The 16,482-nt window shown below is 43.4% G+C and overlaps 1 protein-coding gene across 3 annotated transcripts in view; it reads right to left on the reverse strand.

Moving 5' to 3' along the window:
* ITCH (itchy E3 ubiquitin protein ligase) overlaps window positions 1-5,176 on the reverse strand; it is a 100,016-nt gene extending 94,840 nt beyond the window's left edge. The window contains exons 1-3 of one of the 3 annotated variants that reach the window (XM_027558756.1): window positions 5,066-5,130; window positions 1,174-1,326; window positions 846-923 (exon numbers count right to left, since the gene is read on the reverse strand). The gene's annotated coding sequence lies outside the window, so the exon portion shown is untranslated. Of the gene's footprint in view, window positions 1-845; window positions 924-1,173; window positions 1,327-1,714; window positions 1,734-5,065 lie in introns of those variants that run through there. The other 2 variants (XM_027558758.1, XM_027558757.1) reach the window with 2 other exon arrangements.
* Between the last annotated feature and the right edge of the window lie 11,306 nt (window positions 5,177-16,482).

Here is a 16,482-nt window from a genome sequence, read left to right on the forward strand (position 1 = left end):
AAATGAAAGGGATCCTCTTTCCTATACAGCTTTCTCACCAACCAATTCATGTGCTCTACTTCATTTACTCCCTATTCTCTTACTGCTTGACTTTTCCTGTGCTCTACTTTTTCTCTTAACCAGCAGACTTCCTTTTCTTCTTCCTGGTCTTTTTTTTTTTTTTCTCTCCTGATCTTTTAAGATGAATCTGTCCTGTCCTGTTTTCCTTTTCAGTATTATTGCCAACTCCTCCCACCTTATAGATCTGGATAATGGCTTAAGATGGGAATTCACTTTTTTCTAAAGATTTAATATGTATTATTTTATTTGATCCTCACAACAATGCCAGGGAGGCAGGCAGAAATCAACATAACTATTTTACAGATATATAAACTAAGTCTTGCCAAGATTAAATACTTTGCCAACAATCAAATTTGTCAGTAGAAAAATAAAATCAGAACCCAGACCTTTTCTTTCCAAGTCCTCTATTCTTTTTCCATTGAACTATATTGTTTTCTTTTTAATTCCTACACATTTTAACCATATATGTGCACATGTATGGACAAGTATAGAGATAAATGTTTCTAAAACAGCACAAGTGAGAAAAGTATATGACTATATAAGGAAGCTAGAAAAACAGAAAAGTCAAAGGACCCAAATTAAGAATACAATGTAGCTCACAGGCTAATCCTTGTAGAGGCAGCTATGGGTTTCAGATCCAAAAGGAAACTATGTCTTCAACCAACTGATGTAGCCAGCATCAACACTGGTCTCTCCCCATACTTCCCACAGCTGTTAACAGGACCGGCGCTCACCCTCAGCACCATTTCTGACCCCCACTATCTCTCACAGGCATGCCACCATACCTGAAGTTTTCACCGTTTGAAGTCACTTCTTTGGATTAAGGCGCTGTCTCCAGAAGGCCACGGTTAAATGCATGTTACCTGAGAAAGGAAGGAGGATCCATTAACACATTACTCCTATGGTTAAACACATCAGATCAGCAATGACCTTTGGAATAGGACAGCACAATGTCCTTTAAAAAGTTTCATAGGATAGATAATTTTTGATGGAGCAGGCAGGATAATAAGGTTAAATTGGGAAGAAAATGACTCACGCATACAATAGGGTAACTCCCCACCAGCGTATAGCTACATAGCAAAATGAGGATGGCCATATAAATACATACTCTACCTTTTGAGGTCACAGTAAGGACTATCCCTGCAACTTGGAAGCTCCTAGGGATACGAAAAGAAAAAGTACTCCAAGGATCTGAGTATAGTCAATTCTGTACAGAAGCAAAGAGCTGAGCTGGCAGCAGTCCTCCAAGGACAGTACACTGCTAGACTGAAAGAGGACAGAAAAGAGGAACAGCTTCTGGTTAACTACTTCTAGTTGTGAGACTAGTTTCCAGCCCAACATTTTTAGCAGAGGACTGATCTCTCAATGAGAGAATGCTGCAATTCAATTCTTCAACCCCACTTGCTAACTTATACTGACTCAAAGCCAGTATCATTTACAGCCACAAAAATCAACATGCCAAAAAAAAAAAAAAAACAACATGCCTTTACTGAGTGCATATTATAAGCCCAAAATTTGGCTAGGTGCCATAAAGATGAGGTTGCGGGGGTGGGGCTTTAATACACTTTTGCCTTAACCCATACAATAGGGTAACTCCCCACCTGCGTATAACTACATCACAAAATGAGGATGGCCATATAAATACATACTCTACCTTTTGAGGTCACAGTAAGGACTATCCCCGCAACTTGGAAGAAACCAATCCCCTAAACCCAAAACAGAGAAGGGTGAGGAACAAGAAAAGAAGGCGGAGGGTGGCTATTTTTCTGTGAGTATAAACACAAATTTCCTAAGCCAGAATGAATACAACTCACTTCTAGGCCAAAGTTCCTTGTTAAACTCTTAACTAAACAGTCAAGAGGCACAGGCTAGAAATACTTTTTTCTTTTGGTCTAATACCAAAAGCTCTTTAGTAGCACACATTCATCTTGGTACACTGGAGAACAGACTAAGAGTTACAAAACTTGGTTCTACTTTTAGCTCTGATTCTTTGTTTAAAAAACAAAACAAAACAGAAAAGGTTGGATTAGTCCAAGAATAGCATATACCTAGCACATATATTGATACTAACCACTAGATAACTAGTGTCCACAGGGGTTATCACTAATCAATCATAACTCACTTTCCCAGAGAACCCTTATGATTAAAATCCTTCTCAACACAGGGCTTCTGGCAGCTACTTCAAGTGAAAGTTGGCCCATAAATCAAAATACATCTGCTACTGTGGACTAGATATTCTCTACAATCTCTTCCAACTCTTTCTTTTAACATGTATTATTTATTTGGGGTCTCAGATGTGGTATGTAGGATCTTTAGTTGCAGAATGTGGGATCCAGTTCTCAGACCTGGGATCAAACACAGGACCCTTGCATTGGGAGCACAGAGTCTTGGCCACTGGACCACCAGGGGAGTCCCCCAACTCTAAAATTCTAAAACCAAGTTTCTGAAGGTGGGAGAAAAAACACTTCCCAACAAGCTCATAAATCAATAGCACTGATAGCCATAATTTCAGTCTAATCTCTAAATCCTACAAATTGCATCAAGGATGCTACCAACAAATTCTGATACCATTAACATATGTAACTGTGCAATATTACTCTGATTTGCTAATGGGTTCTTTTGACAGAAAAGGAACCTTTTACCCAGACTGGCCCTAAAGAAATCCTCATACAAAAATAGGACAATTTTGCACTGCTGCTGCTGCTAAGTCGCTTCAGTCGTGTCCGATTCTGTGTGACCCCATAGACGGCAGCCCACCAGGCTCCCCCGTCCCTGGGATTCTCCAGGCAAGAACACTGGAGTGGGTTGCCATTTCCTTCTCCAATGCATGAAAGTGAAAAGTGAAAGTGAAGCCGCTCAGTCGTGTCCAACTCTTGGAGACCCCATGGACTGCAGCCTACCAAGGCTCCTCCGTCCATGGGATTTTCCAGGCAAGAGTACTGGAGTGGGGTGCCATTAACTAAATTTAATCTCCTGATCATGCCCACAGCCTCTCACTGAGGAAGATCTGTAGAGCTCACTTCTCACCTAAGCCACTGAAACAGCCACTCTTCTGTCCTTTCACTTTTGTCACAAAGCAATCTTCCTAAAGCAAACATGTACTCGATATCATTTTCCTGTTTAAAAATCTGCATCTATTGCTAACAACATAAAACAAGTTTTTTTCTTGCCTCACATCCCTAATGCTCTTCTTGCCCATCCCACTCCCTGCTCCCTTTTATCTTCCTCAATCCTGTGTTTACTAACAGTATTGAGGTGTTTCCTCTGCCCTGTCCTTCCCTTTCTCCATCACAATAACACTTCAGCTAAGACCCAACTTCAGCTTGAAGCAGATTCTTCCTCAAATCAATCAGACACAACTGATTACTTCCTCTTCCATCTCAAAGCTTTTGGTTTATTCAAAGTATTGTCTCAACGGTTTCCAAAACCATCAAAATTGCCTGAGGCAAGTTTTAATCCTCAAGGCGGACCCAAACGTATTAAATCAATCTCAGGAAGTAAGGCTCTGAAATTTCTACTTTTAAAAAAGCTGCCCTGATTTTTCTAATGACCAAATTTGGGGGCTACTGGTTTGTCTCTTCCAGTTGGTGTAAAGATGTTTCTTTAAGGAATGGAAAAATGATTTACTCTAGAATACACTGAGGAATTATCCTGCACTTATTTCATATCCTTGTTGACTTGACTCATATCCTGAAGATGAAGGAATTCCTTTCGGAATCACACCCAAAAAACATATCCACTGTTCAAAACAGCAGGTGAATTTCCACCTTCATTTCTAAATCTTAAAAATGAAGTAACTGTAACCTGAGTAAACCTATGAATACACAATGAAGACTCTCACCAGACCTGCTCTGAGAACTTTATTTCGGCCGAGAAACAACTCCCTAGCCCATTTTGAGGGTAGAAATACACTGCCTCTAGTACTTCCCTAAGATCTAATTATATTAGGAATACATGCACGACTCCAACTAAGTACAGTGATAGATGGTTGGCTCAAGTGCCTCGTTAATTTTCAGAGGAAAATTCCCTGAAATGTCTCTTCCTTCCCCACCCCTCACTCCCAAAAAATATATTGAAGCTGTAGAATAATTAACAAGATACAAAAATAAGCAAGAAAACAAGGTGAGTTGTTACTGGAGAATCGTGGATTTCGGGTAGTTTGCAAATCCACCAGGTTACATCGCTAACTTGAGGCCCAGCGTCTACCTGGGGCGTAGAGATCCTGTGTTTCGCTCTACGTCGCGGCCCGGAGCAAAGTCTAAGAACTTGAGTTCCCCACTAAGTCCTGTCCTCATCACGACTACTTTTTCTTCTCTCCGCTAAAGAAAAGGGCACTTTCAGGAGGAAGGGCAGTGACAGCTCCACGTCTGCAAAACTCGGCGCCGGCGGGGCCGCTGCGGTGGCGGCGGCGAGCGCGGAGGACGACGCCGGGGCCGGGACCACCACGCTGGGGGACAATAGACGGAGGGGAATGGAAGAGAGAAGAGAGGCAGCCACTGTACTTGGCCCCTCTCGCTAGTGGGGGCTCCAAAAAGTCTCGGGAAGGGCAGCGGGTGGCAGGTGGGCCCGGCCGCCGCCCCTCGCAGGGCCACGTCGCCCGCCCCGGCCGCTGCCGCGGGGCCCCTCGCGTAGGCTGGGCCGCAGGAGCGCAGCCCCCGGGCGGGGCTGACGGGCTCTGGGCTGGACCCCGGGGGCGCCCGCTGCGGCCCAGTTCTCTCAGAACTTGGCGCCCGCGAGGCGAGGGGCTCCGAACGTCTGAGCCCAACAGTGGCCGCTCGGGGCTTCCAGATGACCCACCCCGCCCCCCACCCCTCCTCCCGGCCCCTGCCACTAGCCCGAGCTCCCCGAGACCCCACGGGCACCGGCTCTGAGGGAAGAGGAAGCAGCCGCGGCTCGGGTCCCGGCTGACGCGCCGCACTCCTCTACCTCTCGCTCTCCTCCGACATATTCAGCCAGGACCCTCCCTCTCCCCAAAATTGCCTCCAGTCCGCCCGCGGGTTTTTACCGGGACTCGGGGCGGCGGCTACTCTTCAGTCCCTCGACTAAGATGGCAGCCGGTCCCGAGCCCGGACCACAGCTCTTAGAACGAGTTGGCGGCCAACGCGCAGGCGCGTCCAGCTCCGGAGCTATCAGGACTACAAGCCCTAGAAGTCCTTGCGCACTAACCAGCTGCCGGCAGGAAAAGCTAGCAGAGGCTGGTGAGCGCAGCTAAGTCCGAGCTTGCATTTAGCTAGGTGGGAGGGACTCTTGGATTACTCCCGGTCAGTTCAGTTCAGTCGCTCAGTCGTGTCCGACTCTTTGCAACCCCATGAATTGCAGCATGCCAGGCCTCCCTGTCCATCACCAACTCCCAGAGTTCACTCAAATTCATGTCCATCGAGTCGGTGATGCCATCCAGCCATCTCATCCTCTCTCTTCCCCTTATCCTCCTGCCCCCAATCCTCCCAGCATCAGAGTCTTTTCCGATGAGTCAACTCTTCGCATGAGGTGGCCAAAGTACTGGAGTTTCAGCTTTAGCATCATTCCTTCCAAAGAAATCCCAGGGCGGATCTCCTTCAGAATGGACTGGTTGGATCTCCTTGCAGTCCAAGGGACTCGCAAGAGTCTTCTCCAACACCACAGTTCAAAAGCATCAATTCTTCGGCGCTCAGCTTTCTTCACAGTCCAACTCTCACATCCATACATGCCCACAGGAAAAACCATAGCCTTGACTAGACGGACCTTTGTTGGCAAAGTAATATCTCTGCTTTTGAATATGCTATCTATGCTATGCTAAGTCACTTCAGTTGTGTCCGACTCTGCGACCCCATAGACGGCAGCCTACCAGGCTCCCCTGTCCCTGGGATTCTCCAGGCAAGAACACTGGAGTGGGTTGCCATTTCCTTCTTCAATGCATGAAAATGAAAAGTGAAAGTGAAGTCGCTCAGTTGTGTCCGACCCTTAGCGACCCCATGGACTGCAGCCTACCAGGCTCCTCCGTCCGTGGGATTTTCCAGGCAAGAGTACTGGATTGGGGTGCCATTGCCTTCTCCGGAATATGCTATCTAGGTTGGTCATTACTTTCCTTCCAAGGAGTAAGCGTCTTTTAATTTCATGGCTGCAATCACCATCTGCAGTGATTTTAGAGCCCCCAAAAATAAAGTCTGACACTGTTTCCACTGTTTCTCCATCTATTTCCCATGAAGTGATGGGACCAGATGCCATGATCTTCGTTTTCTGAATGTTGAGCTTTAAGCCAACTTTTTCACTCTCCTCTTTCACTTTCATCAAGAGGCTTTTGAGTTCCTCTTCACTTTCTGCCATAAGGGTGGTGTCATCTGCATATCTGAGGTTATTGATATTTCTCCCAGCAATCTTGATTCCAGCTTGTGGTTCTTCCAGCCCAGCGTTTCTCATGATGTACTCTGCATAGAAGTTAAATAAGCAGGGTGACAATATACAGCCTTGACATACTCCTTTTCCTATTTGGAACCAGTCTGTTGGTCCATGGCCAGTTCTAACTGTTGCTTCCTGACCTGCATATAGGTTTCTCAAGAGGCAGGTCAGGTGGTCTGGTATTCCCATCTCTTTCAGAATTTTCCACAGTTTATTGTGATCCGCACAGTCAGAGGCTTTGGCATAGTCAATAAAGCAGAAATAGATGTTTTTCTGGAACTCTCTTGTTTTTTCCATGATCCAGCAGATGTTGGCAATTTGATCTCTGGTTCCTCTGCCTTTTCTAAAACCAGCTTGAACATCTGGAAGTTCACAGTTCACGTATTGCTGAAGACTGGCTTGGAGAATTTTAAGGATTACTTTACTAGCGTGTGAGATGAGTGCAATTGTGTGGTAGTTTCAGCATTCTTTGGCATTGCCTTTCTTTGGGATTGGAATGAAAACTGACCTTTTCCAGTCCTGTGGCCACTGCTGAGTTTTCCAAATTTGCTGGCATATTGAGTGCAACACAGCACGGTACCTCTAGGCTTTTTAAAAAACCCTCCTGGTCTCACACCAGAACCTCTCAACAGATCCAAAACTCTAGTGTGCATCAGAATCACCTGAAGGGCTTGTTAAAACATAGACTACTGGGCCCCACCCCCAGAGTTTCTAATTCAGCAGATCTGAGATAGGATCTAATCATTTTAATAATTTGCATTTCTAACAAGCTCTCCAACGTGCTACTAGTAGGAGATCACACTTTGAGAATCACTGAACCGTATCTTAGTCCTTAAGAAACTACACTCAGGAGTTACATTAATTGGATTCAATTCCACCTTTTAACAGTGTACACTTAGGGATGATAAAAATAGCTTACACGTAAGTAGTGCCAACATGGCAGGTGTTCTTAGAGCTGATCAATAAGCTCCTCTTATCCTCACAACGAATACATGAGGGAACTACCTTCATTTTCCTCACTTTACAGATGCACAAACCAAGTCACAAGCTAGATAAGAACCCAGGCAGTCTGGCTTCAGATTCCAACCTCTTCCTTCATAGATTGTTTGTGAGATTTAATAGGCCGTGGAAGTAAACTCAGAGGCACAACTAAGTGCTTAGTAATTAGTGACCTTTGCTATTATTGTATAGCATGTTTCCTTCTAATAAAAATAGTATTTTACCATTTAGAAAGTCACTTACACTTTTCAAAGTACTTTCAAGTCCTCCGTTGTCAGTGTTTCCTGCAATATACCTTAGGAAAGCATGCTAAAGATACAGATTCCTATAACCCTACCCCATTCATATCATCTAGTGCTGTGGTTCTCAAGCTTCAATGCCCATCAGAATCACCTGGAGGACTTAAACCACAGACTGCTGGGCTCCACCTTCACAATTTCCAATTCCGTAACTCTGAGGTCTGACCACAGTGTTTGCATTTTCGACCACAGATCACACTTGGACCATCACTGTGGTAAGGCAGTGTTTCTCACCTTTTTTGAGATTATCATCTTGGTAAGGAACAATTTTACACTTTTTTTTTTGGAGGGGGGGGTGGGCATGCCACTCTGCATTTAGAATCTTAGTTCCCCCAATGGGGATCAAACCCATGCCCCCTACAGAGGACATGGAGTCTTAACAACTGGATCACCAGCGAAGTCCTACTAGACTTTTTTTCCCTAAATTCCCTCATGAAATTTTTTTTTTTCCCTCATGAAATTTTAATGTCACAAATATACTTTTTATCAATTTATGTACCATGTATCTGAGCTTTTACCAAAAAAATTTTGAGTGGGGAGGAATTCCCTGGCTATGCAGTGGTTAGGACTCTGCACACTCACGGCCGAGGGTACAGGTTCAATTCATGTTCTGGGAACTAAGATCCCTTCAAGCTGAGAAGGGCATGCAAACAAACAAATTTTTTAAACATACATGTATTTTAATGTCCTCTGCACCCCCACAATCAATTTTTGTCCTATTGAGAATACATACTCTGCGGGATGTGGGTTTTTAACTAGTGCCCCAGGTGATTCTTCACAGTAGACAGAATGCACTGTACCTTTAAAGTATAAGGTATTTTTATGCCTGGGCTTCCCAGGTGGCTCAGTGGTAAAGAATCTGCCAATGCAGGAGTTGTAGATTCGAACCCCCTAGGAGTTGTAGATTCCCTGGGTCAGGAAGATCCCCTGGAAAATGAAATGGCAACCCACTCCAGTACTTTTGCCTGGGAAATCCAATGGACAGAGGAGCCTGGCAGGTTACACTCCATGGGGTCGGACGCAACTTAGCAACTAAAACAAACATTTTTATGTCCATTATACAAAGAGGGAAATGAGTCTCAAGTAAATTAGATGAGTGGTCCAAGATCACTCAGCCAGGAACCAGGGATTCAACAGAAGTCCTCCGGCACCACATTCTGTCTTCATACACAATTTTTAAACTATATAATGTTATGCAAAACTAATGTATAGTGTTTGAAGTCAGGATAGTGATTACCCTTGTCCTTAGTCACTCAGTCGTGTCTGACTCTTTGTGACTCCACGGACTGTAGCCCGCCAGGCTCCTCTGTCCATGGGACTCTCCAGACAAGAATACTGGAATGGGTTGCCATGCCCTCCTCCAAGGGATCTTCCCAACCCAGGGATCAAACCCAGGTCTCCCACATTGAAGGCGGATTCTTTACTGTCTAAGCCACCAGGGAAGCCCAGTGATTACCTTTAAGAGGAGGTAAAAACAGGAAGGAGACCCAAAAGGGGGTTTTGGGGGCTGGCAAAAATGTTCTGTGTCTTGATCTGAGTGCTGGTACACTGGTAGGTTCACTTTGTGAACATTCGTCAAGCTGCATATTTATGATCTGTGTAGATTTGTGTAGTTTTCTGTGTATTATGTGTCAAGAAAAGTTTATGTAAAGCAAATATATGTTTTAAATGTATATTCATTTTATTCCCAAAACGCATCTCTTTCTACTACATACCAGCTTCTCAAACTTTAGAGTGCATCAGAATCAGCTGGAGGGCATATTGAAACCCAGATTGCCAAGTAACACCCCCAGAATCTCTTAAGTTCTGGAATCAGACCCAAGAATTTGCATTTCAAAGTCGGACACAGCTTAGCTACTGAACAACAATAAACAAGCGCCTAGGTGATGCTGACGCCTAGGGATCACATTTTGAGAACGACTATGCTGGGTGGTCTATGCTATCCTAATGTTCTTGCTCATGCCAACAGGATGGATTAGCTCTGATCTGGGAGGCAGACCTAGTGGAATTAATGTCAGGCTTCTTCAGAGCCACATGGACCAAGGATCTAGTACTATCAATATCTTACTTCAGGGGTTTTCGGGAAATCCCCTGAACCTCAGTGGCCAAAGCTCTAAATGGGAATAATAGATACTACCTCCTGAGATGTTGTGAAAATTCTAGGAAATCCAGGGCAGATATTTAGTTGATAGGTTCTCCAAGGAGGGCCCAAGGTTAGTAACGGCAGAGAATCCCAGCCTGGACATTTACTCATCTCCCATGCTGTGTGGCTCTGGCTCCCAAGTTCCCTGATTCAAAAGCCAGTCTATTCTTGGCCTGGTCAGAATGCAGGACTGGTGGCTAATAAAGCCTTGAGCCACCTACACCCTCCTTCTGCCTTGGACAGCCAGGTCAGCCTAGGACAGGACCCAGCCCTGCTAGAGCAGGGGCAGGAAGCCTGGGAGAAGCCTCCATCAGCAAGGGAAGGGGTTTCCCAGGTCTCTGGAGAGAGAAGGAAGCAGAGATGCAGAACTGGAAGGAGTGGGAAGAGAAAACCCAGCAACCCACATGCCACCTGTCTCTTATTGACTTTCCCTGTAGAACACTTAGTCACGCTGCTAGTCACGCTGCTGTCCCCCACTTCCCTGAAGCCATTCTGCATTCCGCTGCCAGAGGAGGTAGGGAAAGACTTGAAAAGTGGCAGAACTGTGTGTTGATGGAGAGAGCACACTGGATGGAGCTTCTGGGAACCTCAGACATGGATCCAAAGAAACCACTGAAAACCTAGGTCGTGGCTCATCGTTTTCCCTGTTTAAGACTGTTTTGTCATCTGCAAAATGAGGAGCACAAGTTCCATCCCTGGTCACCCTTAGTCATCCCCTCCAGGTAGGGTTGCCAGATTTAGAAAATAAAAATGTAGGATGCTCAGTTAAATTTGAACTGCAAGTAAAAAATGAACAATTTTTAATACAAATTTGCGACAAAAGCTGCATGTAACATTCTTATACTAATTTTTTGCATCGTTTATCTAAAATTCAAATTGAACTGGGCACCACATATTTTATTTGGCAAACTTACTTTCAGGGCTTTACATACTTATTTCACTGGGGTAGTGAACTTAAATGCCTCCAATGGCCAGTAAGGGAAAATAAAAAATAACAGCTAACATCTACATTTACATTTTTAATTATCAAATAGGATCCTACGTGTTTGTATGCACTATCTCACTGAATTATCCCAGCAAGCCAGGTGGGGCACTCAGTTTCCTCATCCATGACGTGGGAATAGTAATATGCTCCATCTTCTGGGATGTTGTGAGAATTAAATGAGCTAATGCCTATAAAATACTTAGAATGGTGCCAAGTAAACACACAGTAAGCACTAGCTATAATTTGTCCCATTGTGCTCATAGAGAAACAGAGTAACCAGCCCGTGGTTTTACCTAGCAAGTGGCAGAGCCAAGGTTGGAACTCAGATCTATAACAATGGCAAAAATTCAAATTATTTAAAACTCCTGTGTTTTAAATGAACAGGAAAATGGATCAACTGTGGTCAATTTACAGAATGGAATATACGTGACAAAGTACACAGCTGATGTTCAACTCATTCATAACTACCATTATTATAAAGCCAAGAGATGTAAACAATTCAGAAACGCATTTTGAGACTTCCCTGGTGGTCCAGTGGCTAAAACATTGATGCAGGGGGCCTGGGTTCCATCCCTGGTAGGGAAACTAGATCTCATATGCTGCCACTAGGAGTTCTCAAGCTGCAATGAAGAATGAAGATCCCGTGTACCACAGCTAAGACCCGGTGCAACCAAATAAATTATTTTTAAAATATTTTAGAATTTTATTTTTTTATGTTTGGCTGTGGTGGATCTTCATTGCTGCTTGGGCTTTTCTCTCGCTGCAGCGAGTGAGGTTGTGGCGCACCGGCTTCTCACTGTCGTGGCTTCCCTTGTTGCGGAGCTCAGGCTCTAGAGCACAGTCTCAGTAGTTGTGCTGCATGGACTTTAGCTGCGCTGAGGCATGTGGGATCTTCCCGGATCAGAGATTGGACCTGCGTCTCCTGCATTGGAAAAGGCAGATTCTTTACCACTGAGCCGCCAGGGAAGCCCTAAAGAAAGCTTTTAGAAAGAAAAAATGCATTTCTTCAACCAATATTCAGAATGCATAATGGGTAAAATTATGCATTTTCATTCATATGAAAAACATGTTTTAATACATTCACTGCCAATTACAAAAAGCACAGTATTGTAGTGTTTATAAACTTCTGCCACAATTTGATGCTATTTATTCTAAACAGGCATTATTAGGTCCCAAAGGATATTTTCATAAGTTGGTTATTTGGAGCACAAATGTATTTCCCTATTAATTAAAGAACATTATAATGGTTGATTATGACCTTGGTATGCCCATCAAACCTTTTAATATTATGCAGCTGAATTGTTGTACAAATAAAATAGGCATCAAAAAACTACTATGACACAAAATAGATAAGTATCAGACATTATGCTAAAAGAAAGTACAAACTGTATGATTCTATTTGTATGCTGTTCTAAAACAGGTAAAACCTAATCAATGGTGAAAGAAATGACAATATCGGTTGCTTCTAGAGAGAGAAAATTTTCTCAGGTGTTGAAAATGTGTTTTCAATATCTTGTTAGAGGTGTAGATTACATGTCTGCAACCCACTCCAGTATTCTTGCCTGGAGAATCCCAGGGACAGGGGAGCCTGGTGGGCTGCCGTCTATGGGGTCGCACAGAGTTGGACACGACTGAAGCGACTTAGCAGCAGCATGCATTTGTCAAAACATAGTAAATAATACACTTGAGATCTATGTTTATCATTGCATGTAAAATGAACCTAAAAAAAAGAACAAACCTCAAAACAAATACTGAACTCTAGTTAATGACAGTCATACTGAAATGTTTAAAGGTAGCATGAACTCTGCAGCTTCCTTGTAATAAGATGGATGAGTAGAGTAATGAAGGAATTAATATATGACAAAGTGTATATAGCAGTTAACCATACATGTCTTTAAACTGTTCTGTTTGAAAATATTCATAATAAAATGTTGGTGGAGGTAGGGGAACTCCTACCAAGCAAAATGTGGTCTGTCTTCAGGGGTGGATTTGTAATCTCTGATCCATTCGCACGCATCTCCATCTCCTGCCTGTTTTTCCCCTTTGAGCTACAAAACAGCACGATCTCATTTCTAAAATCTTCCTCTCACAGCTTCTGTCCTAATATTTCTCCTAACTGGGTTCCAGTCTGCTCCCTACTATTTACTTGCTGTATGACCTGGCCTCTCAGGGTCTCTTCTAACAGATGGTGATTAGGGTCATGTAACTTTTATCTAAAGGTAACAGACTGAATATTTTAAAAATTAAAGATAAAAATAAATAAATAAATGCATCAGATTCAGCCATTCAACCTTATAAGATTTCCTTCCTCTCTAAACCATAAGCCCTTCAAGGGCAAGGTACCCATCTTATCCATTCCTGTATTTTCTCTGGCATACAGTAACACCTTAAGGGTGCTCAGAAAACACTTCAATGAAAATTTCTTTGTAAATTTTGAGAGGAGACAGAGACACATGTATTGAGTGCCCACTGGGTACCCTGAATGAGATGTGCCTATATTCATCCCCAATGAGGTAGGAAGTATTGTGATGACCACTTTTCTAAGGAGGAAACAGTTTCAGAAGGGTTAGGAGACTTGCCAAAATTCACAGAGAATGCAAGAAATAGACCTGGGATTTAAACCCAGGACTGTCTCTTTCAACTACTTAACAACTGCCTCTTCTTGAATCAGTGTAAAAAAAAGAGACTTTATGCTTTTCTGTAACCTTCAAATTTTCTGTACTGAATATAGAAGTAAAAAAAGAATGTTATAAAAATAAATAGCCATAAGGAGCTCTCAACACCTCCTGCAGTTTTTGGAGGACTTAGATTCAGATGAGCGTTTGCAGGACTGAAGACCTCCCTTAGATAATAAACAGCATGGCAGAGTTTCTCCTAATCCTCATTATCCCCAATTTCCTCTTTTCTTGCTCTCAAACGTAGAGTTGTCCTTCTCCTAGGAAAGCCCCACAGTTACAGACTGTAGATCAGAATCATTGCTTGCCCACAGTTCTCACTGGAAATGTCTATCCTAAACTGGAATATACCTGTCTTTAAAAAAATTATAGTCACATCTACAAATTCCTCAAGCAAAGATGAAATCAAGAGATAAGCATCCAGGTCACATTATGCGAGATGGGAAGGTATCATCAAACAAGAAACACTCTTGGGAATCTTAGAACTCAGCCTTAATTCGGGTAAACTTCAGAGGCAATAAAGGAACTGCAGAGACATAGGAACATGTGACTTTGTTTTCGGTCCTTGAGGACCTTCTGAACTTGGAGGGAGGAGGGGCAGGCCCTAAAAGGTCAAATGCTTCAGTCACATGTGTTCAGGATGCTTCCTCAACCGTGAAATAGGACTAACAGTAATACCTCGCCTCTTAAGGTGGTGGGGAGGATAAAATAAGAGAACATTAATACAAAACAGGATCATAGTAAGTGTTTCATTAAAGTTAGTGCTTCATTTTTCACATGAGACACCTGTGTGCCAGAGAGGTGAGGACTTGCCTGAGATCAACTAGTAACTGCAAGAAGCAGAATTCAAATGTGGTCAGCTTGACTCTAGAGCCCTCAGTCTTCACCTTTAAGCCAGTACCTTCCAAGGAGTTGTGCACTGATGGATATGCACAAACTGATTTTAGGTGGTGCCAAAAGTGGTCATCAAAAAAAAAAAAACCCTTTTCATTATGAAAAATTTCAAAGATACAAAAAGAAAATAGTATAATGAATTGCCAGCTTCACCCAGCTTCAAATAGCAGCTCATTAACAATAGCCTTCATCTGTTACCTCTGCTGATGGCTTATTTTGAAGCAAATCCCAGACATCACATTCTTTCATACGTAACTCTTTTGGTAGGTTTGGTATGGTAATCTTTTAAAAAATTATTTTATTGAAGTATGCTATGCTAAGTCACTTCAGTCGTGTCCGACTCTGTGCAACCCCATAGATGGCAGCCCACCAGGCTCCCCCGTCCCTGGGATTCTCCAGGCAAGAACACTGGAGTGGGCTGCCATTTCCTTCTCCAATGCATGAAAGTGAAAAGTGAAAGTGAAGTCGCTCAGTCGCGTCTGACTCTTAGCGACCCCATGGATTGCAGCCTACCAGGCTCCTCCGTCCATGGGATTTTCCAAGCAAGAGTACTGGAGTGGGGTGCCATTGTCTTCTCCGTTATTGAAGTATAGTTGATTTAAAATGTTGTGTTAATTTCTGTTGTACAGCAAAGTGATTGTTACACATGTATATACATTATTTTTCATATTTTAATTTATATATTTTTGGCTGTGCTGGGTCTTTGATGCTGCATGTACTCTTTCTCTAGTTGTGGTGCTTGGGGTTCTCAGTGCAGTGGCTTCTCTCGTTGCAGAGCATAGGCTCCAGGTGTGTGGGCTTCTGTATTAATAGTCATAGCACTCAGGAGCAGTAGTTCTGGCTAACAAGCTCCACGGCATGTGGGATCTTCCCAGACCAGGGATCAAATCTGTGTCCCCTGCATTGGCAGGCAGATTCTTAACCACTGGACCACCAGAGATTTTCCGTTATGGTTTATCACAGGATATTGAATACAGTTCCCTGTGCTATACAGAGGAACTTTGTTATTTATCCATTCTCTATATAATAGTTTGCATCTGCTTATCTCCAACTTCCAGTCCATCCTTCTCCCAACACCCTCCCGACAAAAATTTCCTAAAACTTGCTAATAAGAAGACAAACAACCCCATTTTAAAAGGGGCAATAGATATGAACAAATTTCACTAAAGAAGTTATAAGAATAAGCACTTGAAAAAAATGCCTAACATCTTTAGCCATTAGTGAAAACCAAAATGAGATGCCATTTTACACCCACTGGCACCCCACTCCAGTACTGTTGCCTGGAAAATCCCATGGACGGAGGAGCCTGTTAGGCTGCAGTCCATGGGGTTGCTAAGAGTCGGACATGACTGAGCGATTTCACTTTCTCTTTGTACTTCATGCATTGGAGAAGGAAATGGCAACCCACTCCAGTGTTCTTGCCTGGAGAATCCCAGGGACGGGGGAGCCTGGTGGGCTGCCGTCTATGGGGTCACACAGAGTTGGACACGACTGAAGCGACTTAGCAGCAGCAGCAGCAGAGCAGTTATTTTTTTAAAAAAGTAACAAATGGCAAGAATGTGGAGAAACAGGAAGTCTCCTACATTGCTAATAGAAATGTAAAATGGTTCAGCCACTTTGGAAAATAGTCTGCTGGTTTCTTAAAAAGCTAGGCATAAATTTCTCATAGGACCCAACAATTTCACTTCTGTGTATCTACACAAATGAAAAAATGAATGCCAATGGCTTGCATATGAATGTTCACAGCAGAATTATTCATAATAGCCAGAAAGTGGAGGGAAAAACTTACATGTCAATCAATTGATGAGTGAATTTTTAAAATGTGTTATATATGTACAACGGAGAAGGCAATGGCAACCCACTCCAGTACTCTTGCCTAGAAAACCCCATGGACGGAGGAGCCTGGTAGGCTGCAGTCCATGGGGTCGCTAAGGGCACGACTGAGCGACTTTACTTTCACTTTTCACTTTCATGCACTGGAGAAGGAAATGGCAACCCACTCCAGTGTTCTTGCCTGAAGAATCCCAGGGACAGAGGAGCCTAGTGGGCTGC

The sequence above is a fragment of the Bos indicus x Bos taurus genome, chromosome 13 (genome assembly GCF_003369695.1).
Source record: "Bos indicus x Bos taurus breed Angus x Brahman F1 hybrid chromosome 13, Bos_hybrid_MaternalHap_v2.0, whole genome shotgun sequence".
In the NCBI taxonomy this organism is placed as follows: domain Eukaryota; kingdom Metazoa; phylum Chordata; class Mammalia; order Artiodactyla; family Bovidae; genus Bos; species Bos indicus x Bos taurus.